Below are 15,677 nucleotides of genomic sequence, written 5' to 3'. Positions count from 1 at the left end.
TATCATCTATTGATGGAAATTATGTTTTGAGGTTTCTAAATGTCCTGACACTTGGTTTACTTTAAACATTTGTGGTTATTTGTGTCGGTTATGTCACTAACACTTAAAATTTTGTCTGGCTAATATTTTAGCATGTTGTCAAAGTTTTATCTATATCCTCACATAAATGTTATTTTGCCACACGTTTGTTGTGTGAAGTCCATTATTTTTTAGTCTACTATGCTGTTGTTGCTCCATTATGACCGTCTTGGTGACTTCTTCATTTTGTGGGTTCTGCGATATTCTTTATTCTTACAAATCTGGGAACGTGCAATATCTAGTAATTTAAGCTTAAGTGGCTTTGTCGTGGATTTTTTTTCCTACCTGACTTGCTTTTCTTGATAGACGCATTAGCCTTGTTTTTAGCTGCCACTTCTGGAGTTGTTTTTGTCAGCCCTTTTAGACATTGCTTTAGTCAATCCCATAATGTCTTAGTTGTTTGTGTTGTGATTGGATGAGCTTGATTCACCCATAAGGTTGTTGGCTTTATCCTGTTTAATTCACAACTTGGGAAAGGTTCGAGATGTCACCATTCTATGCATTGCATGCAACAAGGAAGCCGAAAAAATGATTGAAATTTATTTTTTCGAGTGCAACCACTCTTGCATCATCTCTATGTAGAGATATCCTATTTAAGTATGGTATCCAATTGTCCAATTAATTATGGGTACATAATAACATAATTGACTATCATATAAAAGGCAAGTTGCATTTGAAAAGTTAAGGTATTGCATATTGTGGTTTGGTTGGGAAAGGGAATTTTGATGCATTTGAGGAGAGTATATGTGTGGAAAAGACGTTTTTGAACAAATGGATTGAAGGAGAAGCAGAAGACCTACATTTTATCTCACAGTTTCAACTTTCAGGGCTACAACTTGAGTAAGTTTCCATACCCTAACCTTTCGTGACTTCGTCTCTTCTTTGTTCATGTTATGTTATTTGAACTTCACATAGATCAAAATAGTACTTGATTTGTTATTTCCGTATCGCGCTTCAAGGATAGTTCACAAAGATGACACTAGCAAAGAGCTGCTTGAATGAGCTTTTATGGCACGCCGCCCATATTACCCAATGTAAATTTTTCTCCCGTGACTATGAAGAGTATCAACTAATATTCCTATCGTTATGTACACCGGTTTTCCACTGCTTGCTGAAAAGCGGAGAGAGAGAGAGAGAGAGAGAGAGAGAGAGGGATTATTTAGGGTTTGAATCGTTGGATTGAGGTTTTTGTAGGTTAGAGTTTTTTCCTGGGTTTCTTTGTAAGTACTGTTCAACTGAGATAATAGGGGTGTGAGAGAGAGTAGACATACCTGGCTGGGAACTGGGTTTCAACTTTCGACTGATCGAGGGAGGAGGACGGGAACGTCATTGTATATAATGTTATGGTTATATTGTGGGATTTTATGAGTACGTTTTTCGTACCCAAATTATTGTGTAATGTGTACCATTATCATTATTAAGCATATAAATTACCTTTACCGATTAGTTTATAATTGTTTTAGACACTTCAATACTTGTATTTGTTTTTTAAACATATGTAGGGATATTTAATGCATGAGATTTTATAGGGTGTGTGTTGTGTACCAAATTATTGTGTCCCATTAGTTTAGAATTATTTTCATAATGTATAAGTTTTTTCTTGACATTGGAATTTGGATTAATTTAACAATTGACATAGTATTCCCTTACTTATCGCATAAATCATCTATCATAGTACCAATCCTAGTTTGTTAGACAAGGAAAATCCATCTCCTAAGAAAATTTCAGCACTTATTGCCTCAAAACGTGACTTTTGATCCAATCTTACTTGCAAAACTGCTTCTAAATGTCAAATATTGGTCATATATCTCCAAAAACATTCAGTTTTTTCAAAAATAAGGTTAGAACAGGTTTATCAGTGGGTTTTTTTTTTAATCATTTGATAGTGCTTTAAAAAAATTCACGACTGCGGTCTCCGATTCCCGTTACACATTGACCAATACCCGTTACCTGCAACCGCGATTTAAAACCATGGCCTGGGCCTTATTAGCTTAGCTCCACCCATTGGCAACAGTCTCATGAAGCTTGAGGTGTGCACAAGTAATGGAGTGTTTAGACTATGAGGGAGAGAGCTATATGTTAATTCTTTAAAACTTTTGACTAATTGCATTGTTTGAACAAACTATTATGAAGCGAACCCCAACCTACTAAATGGAATATGAATACAACAAGGGACACTCCCGTATTTTAGGCTTCAAGTAGTGGCATAGCAAGGATTATGCATCTGTGGTGTGGGGGTGCTATGAAACACAAACTCAAACCAAACCAAATAATGCCTTAAGTTGGCTAAATGAATCCGTATTTTCTGTTGTGCTATGTCGAAGGCATCGTGTTCCATGCTATTCAAGAAACCTAGATCCTTTCGGACTACCGTCTTTAATGTCAATTTTGGTCTACTCCTCCCCTAGGTGTTACCTCCAACCGTAACCATATCATTCCTAACTACTGCATCGGTTGATCTACAGTAAACATGTCCAAACCACCTTAATCAATGTCCTCTTATCTTATCTTTTATCAGTGCTACCACTGACATTTTGGGAATGTTCTCATTTCTAATTCTATCTCGCAAAGTCTTACCACATATCCATCTCAACATTCTCATTTCAGCTATGCTTATTGTACTCTCATATTGTTTCTTAGTAGAGCCCAATATCTCGTGCCCTATTAATCGAAAATATGACAACAATAATATTTTTAAATTGCAAGGACACCTCCTCAACTATCACGGTTTGTCAATATGACCCCCTCAACTAAAAAACTCATCAACCTAAACCCACATGAAATCAATCAATCTCACTCTCAATCTTATCGTTTGAAACCCTCAAATTGCATCCTCATCTCATCTTCTCGCTCAAATTTGGTACACCTTTGAAAACCCTAAAGCTTGGACGAACGAGCTCGTTTTTGCGATGTCCGCCCCGTAAGTCTGTATATCCACCATTTATGTATATATCTGTACATATTTTTTCATTTTAAGTACGATTTTGAACCATAAATCTTTGATCGAAGTTGTTAAATGTTTTGCTAGAAAAGTACGTGCTTTTACTCGAAATGTTGGGGTTGTGAACTGAAACCCTAAAAGTACAAAAAAAATTGGGATTTTCTTATTTTATGTATACGTGCATACAATTGTGGACTCAAACCCTGAAAGTACGAATTATGGGTTTAAAAAATTGGGGGTTTTGTTTGGGTACTTAAAAAGTTAAAATATTGGAGTTTTTAAAAATATTTTACGTATATATATGCATACCTTTGTGAACGAACACTGTAAAAACCGTAAGAAGTAGATAGGAGATGAGTGGGGAGGGTAGGTGGAGGAGAGGAGAGGCGAGGATAAAATCTGGTTTTCAAAATCTCAGGTTTGAAAATCATGGGGGAGTAGAGAGAGCAGTAGAGATTAGAGATAAGAGCGAGATGGTGGGTTTTCATTTTTCAGAGAGAGAGAGAGAGAGAGAGAGAGAGAGAGTCTGTGTGTGTATAGGTATGGGTTTTGGTGTATGTAATGCACATTTAAGAGGTATAAATACCCCATGGCTATTTACCGCCCAAAACCAAGGTATTTTCGGGTCAAATTTTGTTTTTCCTTCCAATTTAGACTATAAAGTTAACATTTCTTAACAGAATTGGACGAAAGAGGGGGTGAGGTTGATGAGTTTTTTAGTTGAGGGGGTTATGTTAACAAACTGGGATAGTTGAGGGGGTGTCCTTGCAATTAAGCATGAAAATACTAATGAAACTCTGATATTTATAAATAAGGTTGCTAATGTAAGTTTCTACAAGAGACGGCGACAAGTATTCATGTTTTGAAAGCTTGGTATGCTACTTTCACTGTCATTGCTTGCAAATTTCTCACTGAATGTATGCAATCATGCTATCACTTGTCCATTGGTCAGCGTCCAGTTGCGCCACTGATTCTGCTTATAGTTTTAAGAATGTTGAGAAAGTTTTAGGTAAAACTCTGGCTAATTGTTAAAAGTAAAACAAATCTAGCAGGCGCAAACCATGACTAATGAATAAAGTAAAAACAAATTCTAGTGGGGGCCCAAGGGCACTTGCCCCTGTTGTGGTCATGCTTCCTCCACTATTGTGTCCAAGAATGTTACTATAAAATATATAGTAAGTTATTGGAAGTGCTCCATTTGATTTTTTTTCTTCTTCTGGTTCTTCTTCATTAATTTTGTGGTCACAATCTAATGTTGCCTATTCGCTATCACAAAAAGAAATTCATCATGATAAGGGGGATATTATTTTCTAACTTTCACGTTCTGTCATCTAACATGAAATGTTAATGGAGTGAGTTGCTCCCTCTTTCTGTTGTCATGGCGTAATTTTACTCAATCAGCAATCAAGGGGTTATTTCATGTCTGATTGAACCTCTCCTAGTCTTTGTAAGCTCTAATGCATGTGGTAACTGTATGAGCTTGAGTTGAAGTTACTATTGGGTGTTCTTGGGCAGAGGCTAAAAGACTTTGAGTTGAGCCTAGTTGACCCCTTACAAAGTCACCTTCCCACTTCTTTATTGTGAAGCTCAATCTTTCTTGAAAGGCGAACAAAGGTTTAGGTGTAAATCTAAATCTTCTAAAGTAGAGATAGCTGGAACTTGGAATGGCCAAATGAAAAGTGTCGCCAATATGAAAAGCTTTGGGATTCAGTGGTTTCAACGAAACCTGAATGGCAACTGTGAGGAGCAAGGGTCGTATTAAAAGTATTCATGAAATGATGGCAAACTACCATAGTGGCTGAATGACCTGCTGGCCAAATGACTGTATTGCTTTGACCCCTAGCCAAATTAGCTTACCACATTAAACTAAACTAGCCTGGTCTGAAAGGCTGGAGTCTGGACTAATAAGCCCATTAGACAAATTGGACTCAGCTGGGTTACCTTCTAACTGTTTGAGGTAGAGAACCGCTTTAGGCCATCTGGCCAATCACAGCGTTGTCTTGGCATTCTGGTCTCCAGTCACACACTCATCTGTATAAGTACCTAAGCGAAGCTCCCTTGTGCTTTCTTATGGATCCTTCATTTTGAGTCCCTGTGATGGTATTTATACTTTTGAGTTTTGACAATCTAGTAACTAACTACTTGTACATGTTTTTAGGGAAATATATTTGTACATATAAGTTCACATAGCAAGTAAGAAAATATAAATTTGTCTCTTTTGTATGCGTGTATGATGTATATATTCATGTAATCGTTTACTCTGTATAATGTCTGATTCCTGTATGAGCAAACAATTTGATGAGTGACCCATTTAGCACCTTCAATGCTGAATTATTTGGAATTTTGGCTGATGTACAGCTAATGAAGGGTGTCGCCAATATGGCATTTGAAATTTTAATGCCTATAGAAGTCTGAGGCTGAAATTTGGCTACATCTCATGATTTTGAGACCTTCTGTTTGCGAAGCTATGTGCTATTTACTTGTCTCTCTTATTCAAGGTTGATTGGTTTTTTTTTTTTTAAATTTTGTTCAACCTCTTCTATAGTAGTGAGTCTAGTGACTTTTCTCCACTATCATTATGTAGCAACTGCTCTTTGCTGGAATAGCATCTTTAACTCAGAAATCTGATAGAATTGTGGAACTTCTGTCAAGTCTTATATTGTTGTAATAAAGTGTGTGTGTGTGTGTGTGTATGCAAATTTATATCCACCAAACGTCCATATTTGTTGAAATTGAACATTTTCAGTTTGCAATATTTCCAGCACAATACTTTCTCTTGAGTTGTGCATGGCTCTTTGGTGCATAATAGCAATGACAAAGGTTAAAAAAATCACTATGTTTCCTCCTTCCATCCAATCTTCTTATCTATTTATTTGCCTCTCTCTCTCTTATCTCTTTGCTAGAAAGGGTGGGGAGTGGGGAGCCTTCTTATGCATGTCATAGAGCTTCTTTTTTTTTCCTGCACGGGCAACTAAAAATCTTCCTTTCGCTGACTAACTAATGAAGCTTGTTAGTTTTGAAATTTTTGTCTGAAATTCACAAAGAATGTATCCCCAGTAATGCTAGGACTTCACATAGTGCTAAACCAAGTGCATCCTGATGTAGTCACCATTGTTGTGCCTCGTCATCCACAGCATGGACAAGAGATTGCACAGGTAAGATGCATGTGCCTTATCCTGCCAACATTTATGCCGTGGTTTCAAAGTGGCATGTGTTATCTAGCTTGAACATTTGAGCTTTTATGCCTGCTTTCCAAAGTAGATATCTAGCAATGAGTTTGTGATTCAAGGACTACATCATCTTTACTGCTTACACATGCAGCACCTATTGACGACAAACACTTGAGCTGAATGAAATGACCTAATCTAACATAAAGTTCCTCCCATGCTATGGCTAACCAATAGAGGGAGAATTGGCATGCCAAATCTCCTTCCAAGGATTCAAGGAAGAAATCTGACCTTTCCACCAAAGCAATTAGTAATTTCAAATTCAAACATGTCTAATCTATTTATCATTGAGAAATAAAGAATTCAAACTTGCCTAATTTAGCAAGATTTCATATTAGAACATCCCTTTGTTGCCCAAGTAGTCACCCGGTATAAAATTGCTAAGAAACTCTCCATGTCACTGAATTCCCAAGCTTGCAAAAATGTCACATTGCTTAACTCCTACTCATCCCCAGAATGAAATAAGTCTGTTGTTTTAGCATCTCTATCCAGTATCCACCATAATGCTATAATGCGGGAAGCATCATATTCTTAGTCTTGATCTCTCTTTGTTGCATGAACATAAGGATGACCCCAAGGCCATAAAGCTCGTATTCTCATTTTATTTTCTCTATTTTATGGAATAATTCCCTTGATGCATGATAGAATCTGGGACATCCTTAATAATACAGGAACTACAGAAAGAGGGAGTGAGTGTAGCACTAAGTTCTAGTGCTGACAAGCTTATGCCTGGAACAAATACGTGGTGGACACATTAGGTTAGTAGTTGTTGACTTGTTCTCTCTCTTTCTCCCTCTCTTTCTCACTCTCATGTTGCACATGCATTTTTAACCTTCTTCATTTCTTCATTTATCTGATGACCAACTTGAGAAGTGAAAATCTTTGTCATGTGACAAAACATTAACTATTCTGGTCGATCATGTCTCGTTTTTGGTGGCGAACTAAGATATTTTTACAGGTTAACACCAATTGCCGTTATTGGAGGTTCTTTCTTTCTTGATTTAACTGGTCATAACATTTCAGAAGCAGTTGCAGCTGGGTGTGCTGTTTTGACCGGTTAGTTTTCCTTTAAAATCCCTTCTCATTTTCATACGTGCTTTTGATAATTTTAGGAGCTTTCTGTACAAGTCATCATGTTGGGCATTTCGCCCATATGGTATAAGAAATGAGACAGTTAAATCCTCTGTCAGTTCTCCTGGTGCGAATAAACCTTTTTCCTGTTTGTATAGGGAGAAATTATTTGGGCAATCTGAATTTCTATATAGCTAAACACCATGATGCTTGAAGTCTGCTTTGGGATTTTGTATTTGGCAACTACAGACCTTTAAGAACATGATTCTTGGCATAGTTGCAATAAAAAATTTGTCATTGGAGTTGATTCGATCCAAGCCCTAATCAAGTCCTATTAAAAAATCCAATAACATGTTATTGGATTTTCAATTGTTTGTCAATTGGTTTGTAACTGTCTATAAATGCTGAAAAAATGGTGTTAGATGAGGATGTTGGTTGGCATGATCTACGACCAAACAAACACAAAACATGGAACACAACACACGGACGGGTCAATTCAGGAAAATTGCAAGACACGACAATTGTGCGACACTTTGGAAACTTATAAATGCTTTAATTAAGTGTGAGGAATTACGGAGAACAACACTACTTAATTTCAAAGGCGTATATATTAGAGGTGGCAATCTCAACCCATTTTTGATAACCCGCCCACTTATAACTGCCCATATCTGCCCATATTTCATTACGGGTTGTAATTGGGTTAAACCATAGAAACTCATTTATATATGGGTTTATGTGGGTTACAAATGGGTTACATTGGTTTGGGGTCCAAGGTTTTAAAAATAAACCAATTGTCCAAAATTAGTGAAGCTTTTGGCCCAGCCCATTATTTCCTTCATCTCTCTCTCTCTATCTGAAGACGCAAGGATCTCTCATTCATTTCATCTGGAAGCCACGTTCAAATTATTGGATATCAAAAATAAAAAATCTAGAATGCATGCATCAAAATCACCAACTTTTAGTGATGATTTTATGCTTGTGAAATTTGCAAAAACTATGAAGGAGACAAGGGACACCGCGATCAAGCTGCTCAGGAAGAAGATTGTGCTACCGAAGAACGGCTGGAATCCATCGGTCTCCGGCAAGGACTTCGGTGGGTATTCTAATTTATGGGGCTGAATATGGGAAGTCTTGTCATGATCGTAGTTGTTTGGAAGTCAATATGTTTAGCACTTAGCCGAACAGGGGATGAAGAACATTGTGAAGAGGAGAAAGAAATGGCAGCTGATTGGGTTGGGTCGAGTTTTTATGGGTATGACTTGACCCATATTTGACCCGCCCATATCTAACCCGCCTATTGACCCATATTTAACCCGCCCATATTCAACCCATAACCCTTTTTGACCCGCCCAAATCCACCCGAACCCACCCGTTTGCCACCTCTTATACATATCAGTAATTGAACACGCAAGATAGCATTCATTTGACAATTGCATTTTGAGACTAGCAAAATAAATGCAGAATGTTCAACTACACATGAATACGTGAGTATTATATGATAATGTCTCGAAACTTATTTGGAGGGACATAAGTTGTGATTCATAGTACACATAACGCAATTATTATGAAGAGTCTCGTCATATAGCATCACGACCATAGCTTGCCAAGTAACCTGAATAAAGTGGGTTGCCAATATCTTCCCAAATGCGTAAGCCCAAGTTACTTGGTAGCAAGCAAGCTATAATGTGTACAGGGTACACTACGCAAGGCCTCTACCCATCTCTAGAGCCTTTACGCTCTGGAGCCTCTACGGGGCTAGGGTTGGCTCTTGTCCCAATTGTCAAGCAAATCTGCTCTTGGGTCCAGTAACATGAAAAAGTTGGTCTATCCACAGAACTGAAAATGTTTCAGCCCAGGTGACTTAGTAGCAAGCATGCGTTGGTTTTGTATGGCTTTTCACACTTCTAGTGTCCCAAAAATGTGGGATTTCACTCATAAGACGTGTTCAGAGGGGTCAAGAAGTGTTTCCAAAGTTTCTGAATTGTGTCGGTAAAATGTATGATGGGCATCTCATGTCCAAGGAAGTCTCATCTCGGGAGCTGGTAGTTAGTCTGTAGTTGTATTAGTAGGTAGCACTTTCCAATTATCGAAAAATATGAGTGGAATAGTGAAAGGTCTAAAAGCACTGTTGATATGACACAAGTTATCTACTCTAGTTCAGTGTCTTGCTCTGCTTTCCTTAATTTCTTTTGAAGCTCAAAGTATATGCTTTCATAGCGTAGAACGGAGCAGTTTTTCTTTCTCCTTCAAGAAAATGAGCAGATGGTATTGCAGATAATGCCTATCTACATATTTATCTACAGATGCTATACTCTCTCTGTGTATCCTCTCCATAGAAATTTAGTCTCTGAATTTGTACTTATAAAGTAACCAGTTTGTCAGTGGTCTACTCAAGGTTTATCGGTCCGCATATTTTCTTTTTTGTATCCAGTTGTTCACTGTTCATTATTATGTTGTAATTTGTTTGTTTATATATCCATTCATTATTTTTCCTCCTTTTTGAGAAGTTCTAAAGTGTCACTGATCTGCAGGTTTCCGGGAAACTAGAGCTTGAAAGGCTCATGGTGAACTCTTCAAGAACTCGACAGCTCTGGAAGCACGTCGTGCGGTAGGAAGACAAGCATTTCATGCTTTGTCGAGGGGGGTTATTGAAAATGTTTGGAATCTATTACATTCCCATGTTTTCAGAAAATCTCTGTGTTAGATAGGAAAGCTGCCGCCTACAGAGCTAAAGGTAAGCCTGATTTCTTTACCCGTATAATTTTCTATCCTCTTTTTTGTTTCCCTTAATTCATTTTCTAATGCACAACAATTGGTTATCATTGTCTCCTTGTAAATGGACCATTTTGAAATCTAGCTGGGTTAGGAGCAATAATTACACAATGGCAAGATTTTGTTTGGCGTGACTTTCTTTCTTGTTTTTATCTAAGTTGCATGGAGAGTGGTACTAGTTACACGGCCATGGGTAGAACTCAATCCCAAAAGCTAGTTATTGAAATGAGGGTGCCCTCACGCTTATATACTTCATATTACTTTGGTATTCAGGCAATTTGGGACTTCACTTCACACCTTCCCTTACGCGTAACGTGCTCACTCGACAACACTTATCGCGTACAGGCCAGCGAAACGCACCCTACCAATCTTTGATACCTAGCTCTGATACCATGTTAAGTTGCCAATTGTCCCAAAAGTTTAAGTAGTTAAGAAATGGGCTCAACAATGTAGTGGAAAAATTTCGTCCTTTTTCTACAGTTTATGGCAGTGGAAAAATTATGATCCCTTATTTCATCACACTTACCATGTAAGCAAATCCATAATTTATACCTCTCGAGTTACCTTCTGTCCGCATTTCTGAATAGCGTCATAAGAAGCTTTGCTGCATACGAGAAAACATCAGTTGTCAATTATTATGCCGTTCATCACTTCGGGTCAAAACCCTCTTTCTGTGAGACAACACCAGCCCACTTTTTAGAAGGCACGTAGGATTTGTGCGAGTCTCATGCATTACATCACCGTCAGCGCATCTGCCTCCCAATATTGGGGATGTGTGTAAGACCAAATTAATGCTATAAAAGGGTTCTCCAGGCTAGGTAATGACTGATTTCTAGCACATACAATCCTGGTTGGAGAGATCACCGAAATTTCTATTTGAGGCCATAAGATCCAAACGGCCCCTCTTTTGCACAACCACGACCTAACTACCCTAATACTTCCAATCAAGCGGCCTACCAAAGGGCACCTGATAAGCCCTCAATAGTGTAAATAACGGGGCTTATCTCACTCATTTTTGCCACACATGCGCCTAACTTGTTAGATTTGTTTGATATTGCGTGGAAGGTTGTGTTTTTTGTGTTACAGGTAAATTGTAGGAAATAAGGCATGTGTTGACGCCATGGATGGCTGCCAATAGCGTCCAAGGCCCGAGGCCTTGTGGTACCTCATTGCCAAGTCCCAAAAGTCATGAATTAAAGCTAGGAAGCATGCTCGGGGACCCCAAGAGTCAATGGCCGAAGAAGTAAGGAAGTGGGGAAATTGCCTAGGTGGTACTAGTACCGCTCAAATCTTGGTTTCGGTACCAAAACAACAAATTAGCCATCCGAAAGTTGGGTACCAGTACCATATTCAAAACTTGGTACTGGTACTGGTCAATAGAAATTAGACATCAGAGATTTTGGTACCAATACCATTCAAAACTCGTTACCGGTACCAACCTGGAAATTTTTGGCATTTTTGTGCTCGACCAAGAACTAGTCTAGGGGCATGTTTGGGACTATAAATAGTTTCTAACCTCATTTTGAGAGGTTATACTTCCCTAATCTAGAGCTTTCTCTCTCTACCTCCCTCTCATCTCATCTTCTTCATCTCTCTTCAAAAGAGATTGAAGACTTTGGGATTTCAAGCCTTTCGTCTTCATTATTGTTGTAGGTACGGTTGAGATCTTCATTAATCTAAAGTTTATTTTCGTTTTCGTCCATGAATTGCGTTTCTCTCTTTTTACCTATGCTTTGTTCTTGTTCTATGATTGAGTAGTTGATTAGGCTTGGTCATGGGGTGATTTCTACCCATGACTTGGTTGTTTTATTGGTTTCTCTTGTTCTAGAGCTTAAATGTTAGTTTGTGAATGGATTAAAGCTCTTATCTTTGATCAAAGCATGTAGTTAACTTCTTTGATCGTGTGTAGACAAGCTCACTTGGCACACACGATGCTTGGAACCATGGCACTTCATCTGTTTGATAAAATGTCTAAATGAGTTTCGTTCCATTTTCAGACTCCCTTTTATGAGATACACGTGATTTCAATGCTAAATCCACCGAGTGAGAGCGTTTGACTGCGGCTCTCACTTGAGTTATAAAAGAGAGCCATAAAACGGCTAAATCATGGGTGGTTTGATCCCCTAGACCTTACCGCTTTAAATTTCTAGTCAAACTTCGTTTTTATCAAATTTGGAGCTATAGAGAGAATTCCGCCACTCAAATCAAACCCAAAAGTTGGTCATCTTAATGCTAAACCGCCTACCTAAAGCAAACCTCCGGTCAAGCTATGACCGTGCTCCCTGTGGATTCGACTTCGGACTTTCAGTTTTTATGCTACAATTGACCTAGCCCTACTCTTGGGGCAACAACTTCTACATTGCATACTTAGGTCGCAAGCATTTTTGGCATCATTGTCAGGGAGCCAAATTTAGCAAACTTCAGAGTGTAAGCTTTGTAACGCACTGTAAGTATTCCTTTTCTTTCCTTTTATCGCATTGTGAACTATTGGGGAAGGTACAACCTCTAGTGCATGCGCGGTGTTTACTGCAGAAATCGGTGGAGGAGACTGGAGCATGTAACCGCCCAGAAAGTAATGGAAGCAATGGTTGCTGAGGGCTATGATACACGGACACGGGTACGAGAATTGGGTGCGGGTACATATCCAAGGGTCGGACACCTCAAAACTGAAAATAGAGGATTCGGGGATATGTATCCGAATTTGGACACGGGTGCGGGGATCTGCTGAATATTTATATATATAGAATTTTTTATATTATTTATTGAAATATATAAAATTATTTTCCAAAATATAATCATTTAATTTGAAATTTTATTCATTCCAACAAATACAAAAAAGATGCATACTAAATAATAAAGGATAAACCCATGTTTTAATGGTCCATTAATAAATGAGATGTCTTATGGCCAACTCTGTGAGAAATACAAGTCTTAGTTGAGCCAGCCCACTTAGGCCCAACCCAAACAAAGAAAGACCCACTACATAGTAACAAAATTACAGAACCCTAAAACATATATCTACACGCAGCAGCAGCCCAACCCTAGCAGCAGCTCTTCGACGTCCAGGTCTCTCTCTCTCGCTTTCTCGCTCGACGGTGACGATCGGCTCTTCCTTCGACGGCGATGATCTGCTCCGACGAACATGGCCGTTCAAAAAGAAAGCCAGAGCATCCATATCCTCACACAAGCACCACCAGAAAAGCCCATTTAGAGATTTGGAGGTAGAGTTCATCGAATTCTCAAGCTTTTTTTTATTCTGTCTTCACTCTTCAGTCTTCACTATCACCATAATCTTTGAACGTGTCCGATTATTTCCCACAAATCCGGCACGAGTACCCGTACCCGTGTCGTGTCGTGTCGACACAGGTACTTCGCCCAAAAACATGGATCCGTGTAACACAGACTGAGGGTGATGGCACACCGGCAGCTGTGGTCGAAAAGATTATGAGGAATTATTTGAATCCAGGTCGCGCTGCTCCACAACCCACCATAGTCCTGCCAGCCACAACCGCCGCCAATACTTTCACAGTTAAATCATGTCACATTCAGATGTTGCCTTCTATCTATGGTAAAGATAAAGAATGCCCGTACAATCATATGCGGGCTTTCGAAGAAATCGTGGCCACAATAATGTCCACGCCGGATCAGTTAGAGTCTGCACGGTTAAAACTCTTTCCTTTTTCTACGAGGACAAAGCCAAGACTTGGCTAAATAATTTGAAATCTCAATCATTGGGGACTTGGTTGGATTTATATAGGGAATTCTTCGGGAAGTTTTTGCCCGCACATAAAACGAAGGCTCTCATCTCTCAAATCCAAACTTTCAAACAAAAGGAGGGGGAGTCGTTTTATCAGGTTTGGGAAAGATTTAAGGACTTGCTTAATTCAATCCCACATCATGGATTCGTAAATTTTCAAAAGATCGACTACTTTTTGGGAGTATGCTCCATAAGTAGTCAACAACTTATTGATACAATGTGCAATGGAGGATTCCAAGATAAAAACCCTGATGCGGCGTGGGATTATCTTGAAGGTTTGGCAGAAAACATGCAATCTTGGGACTACTCGGACCTTTCCGAAGGGAACGTTGTTAATCCGGTTCTGAGTGGTTCCGGGAAGTTTAACCTGAGTGAGCAAAACGACTTATCTCTTAAGGTTGCTCAGCTCACTCATAATCGAAACTCAATAAAATTGCCGAAGTGGCCTCTGTGGCCAAGGCAGAGGAAATATGTGTTCTTTGTGGAGTTACAAGCCATGGCGTTGAGGCGAGGCGCAAGGGCTGCGCTTCGAGGGGGTGGGCTATGGCGCAGAACGCTAAAGTGCACTAAAGGCACTGAAGCGCATGGCACTGAGGCGATTGCCTTTTGATTTTCCAGCCAAAATCGATCTCAGCCGTTAGATCTATGATGCAAAAAGGTTCTGATGCGCTGAATAATTTTATTCTATGTAAATCAATCTCAACCTAGAGAGGATCGATCATAACAGCAGCCTCAGCGACAACGCCTAAGCTTCTTCTCCTTCTCCTCCTCCTTTCTTCTCTTGTGTCTTCTTCTTCTTCCACCTGCTGCTATTTTTTTTACAACTCTGTTCTTCTTTTCACCTGGTACTATTTTTTTTTTCAAATTTTGTTTCCAATTCCTTTTCTTCTTCTTCTCACAAATAATTTCCAGCTCTGTTTTTCTTTTTCACCTACTACTATTATTTTTGTTTCTTTTACAGATTTTGTTTTCGGCTCTCTACTTGCAGTTTATGGTATTTTTTCGTTTATGGTATCTTTTCTATTTGTTCATCGTAAATGACATGTAATTAAGTGTTTGTGTTGAAAACTTGTTCTAATAAATTGCACCACGCGTCAAAAAAGCGCACGCCTCGCCTTGCGCTAAAGCTCCAAGGGACCTTAACGCCTCGGTGCGTCTTTTGCCATTTAAAACACTGGGGTGGCGTCAAAACCTTGCCTCAACAATCTCAAGTTTTTCGGCCTCCTCAAGCTCAAGAGTGCCAAGATTCCATCAAAATCAACAACCTCCAGGGTTTGCGCCTTCCGAACCTCATCAAGGTCCGAATTCTTTCCAACCGCAACAGAGGCAATCCTTAGAGGATACAATGCAGTTTTTCATGCCAGGACAAACAACCATCAATGAGCTTAACTCCCAAATGATGGGAGATCTCAAGAATCAACTTTTGAAGGTTGACTACCTCTGTAGGGGTCCTCTGACAAGAGAAGGGGAAGTTTACGTTTCAACCCCAAGCAAATCCCTAAGGTCAACACTTCGTGGCGAGCTCTTCGGTGCCAAACCCTGAGTAAGCCAAATCTATTATCACGTTGCAGAGTGGCAAGGAGATTGATAAGACTATTCCTACCAAGCTTATCAATCCTCCGGCTACATCATTTGTCTTGCAAGCTTCGGTTCCTCTTATTGTCTCACCAACCTCGGAGCCTTCTCCCGTTGGTAAGAATTCTAGAGCTCCTCAAGTGGAGGAACCAAATGTGCCCATCTCTTCTATTCCATCCCCTTACAATGCGGAGGTATACGAGTTTTTAAAGCAAGTCAAGATCAACATCCCTTTATTGGACGAGATCAAGCAAAT

At 39.2% G+C, this 15,677-nt stretch overlaps 1 protein-coding gene and 1 non-coding gene across 2 annotated transcripts in view; one reads left to right on the top strand and one right to left on the bottom strand.

Annotated features, from left to right (window-relative positions):
* LOC131318400 (pyruvate kinase 2, cytosolic-like) overlaps positions 1-11,403 on the top strand; it is a 39,125-nt gene extending 27,722 nt beyond the window's left edge. The window contains exons 7-9 of the mRNA XM_058348119.1: positions 6,918-7,004; positions 9,849-10,051; positions 10,677-11,403. The gene's annotated coding sequence lies outside the window, so the exon portion shown is untranslated. The remainder of the gene's footprint in view (positions 1-6,917; positions 7,005-9,848; positions 10,052-10,676) is intronic.
* A 2,483-nt stretch (positions 11,404-13,886) lies between these two features.
* On the bottom strand, positions 13,887-13,993 carry LOC131321552 (small nucleolar RNA R71). The gene has a single exon (XR_009198583.1). It is a non-coding gene; the product is annotated as a small nucleolar RNA R71 (small nucleolar RNA).
* Positions 13,994-15,677: the final 1,684 nt, after the last annotated feature.

This window comes from Rhododendron vialii, chromosome 3a, assembly GCF_030253575.1.
Source record: "Rhododendron vialii isolate Sample 1 chromosome 3a, ASM3025357v1".
Classification (NCBI taxonomy): Eukaryota; Viridiplantae; Streptophyta; class Magnoliopsida; order Ericales; family Ericaceae; genus Rhododendron; species Rhododendron vialii.
The sequence above is the reverse complement of the archived record's forward strand: the minus strand, read 5'-3'. Positions and strand labels throughout refer to the sequence as shown.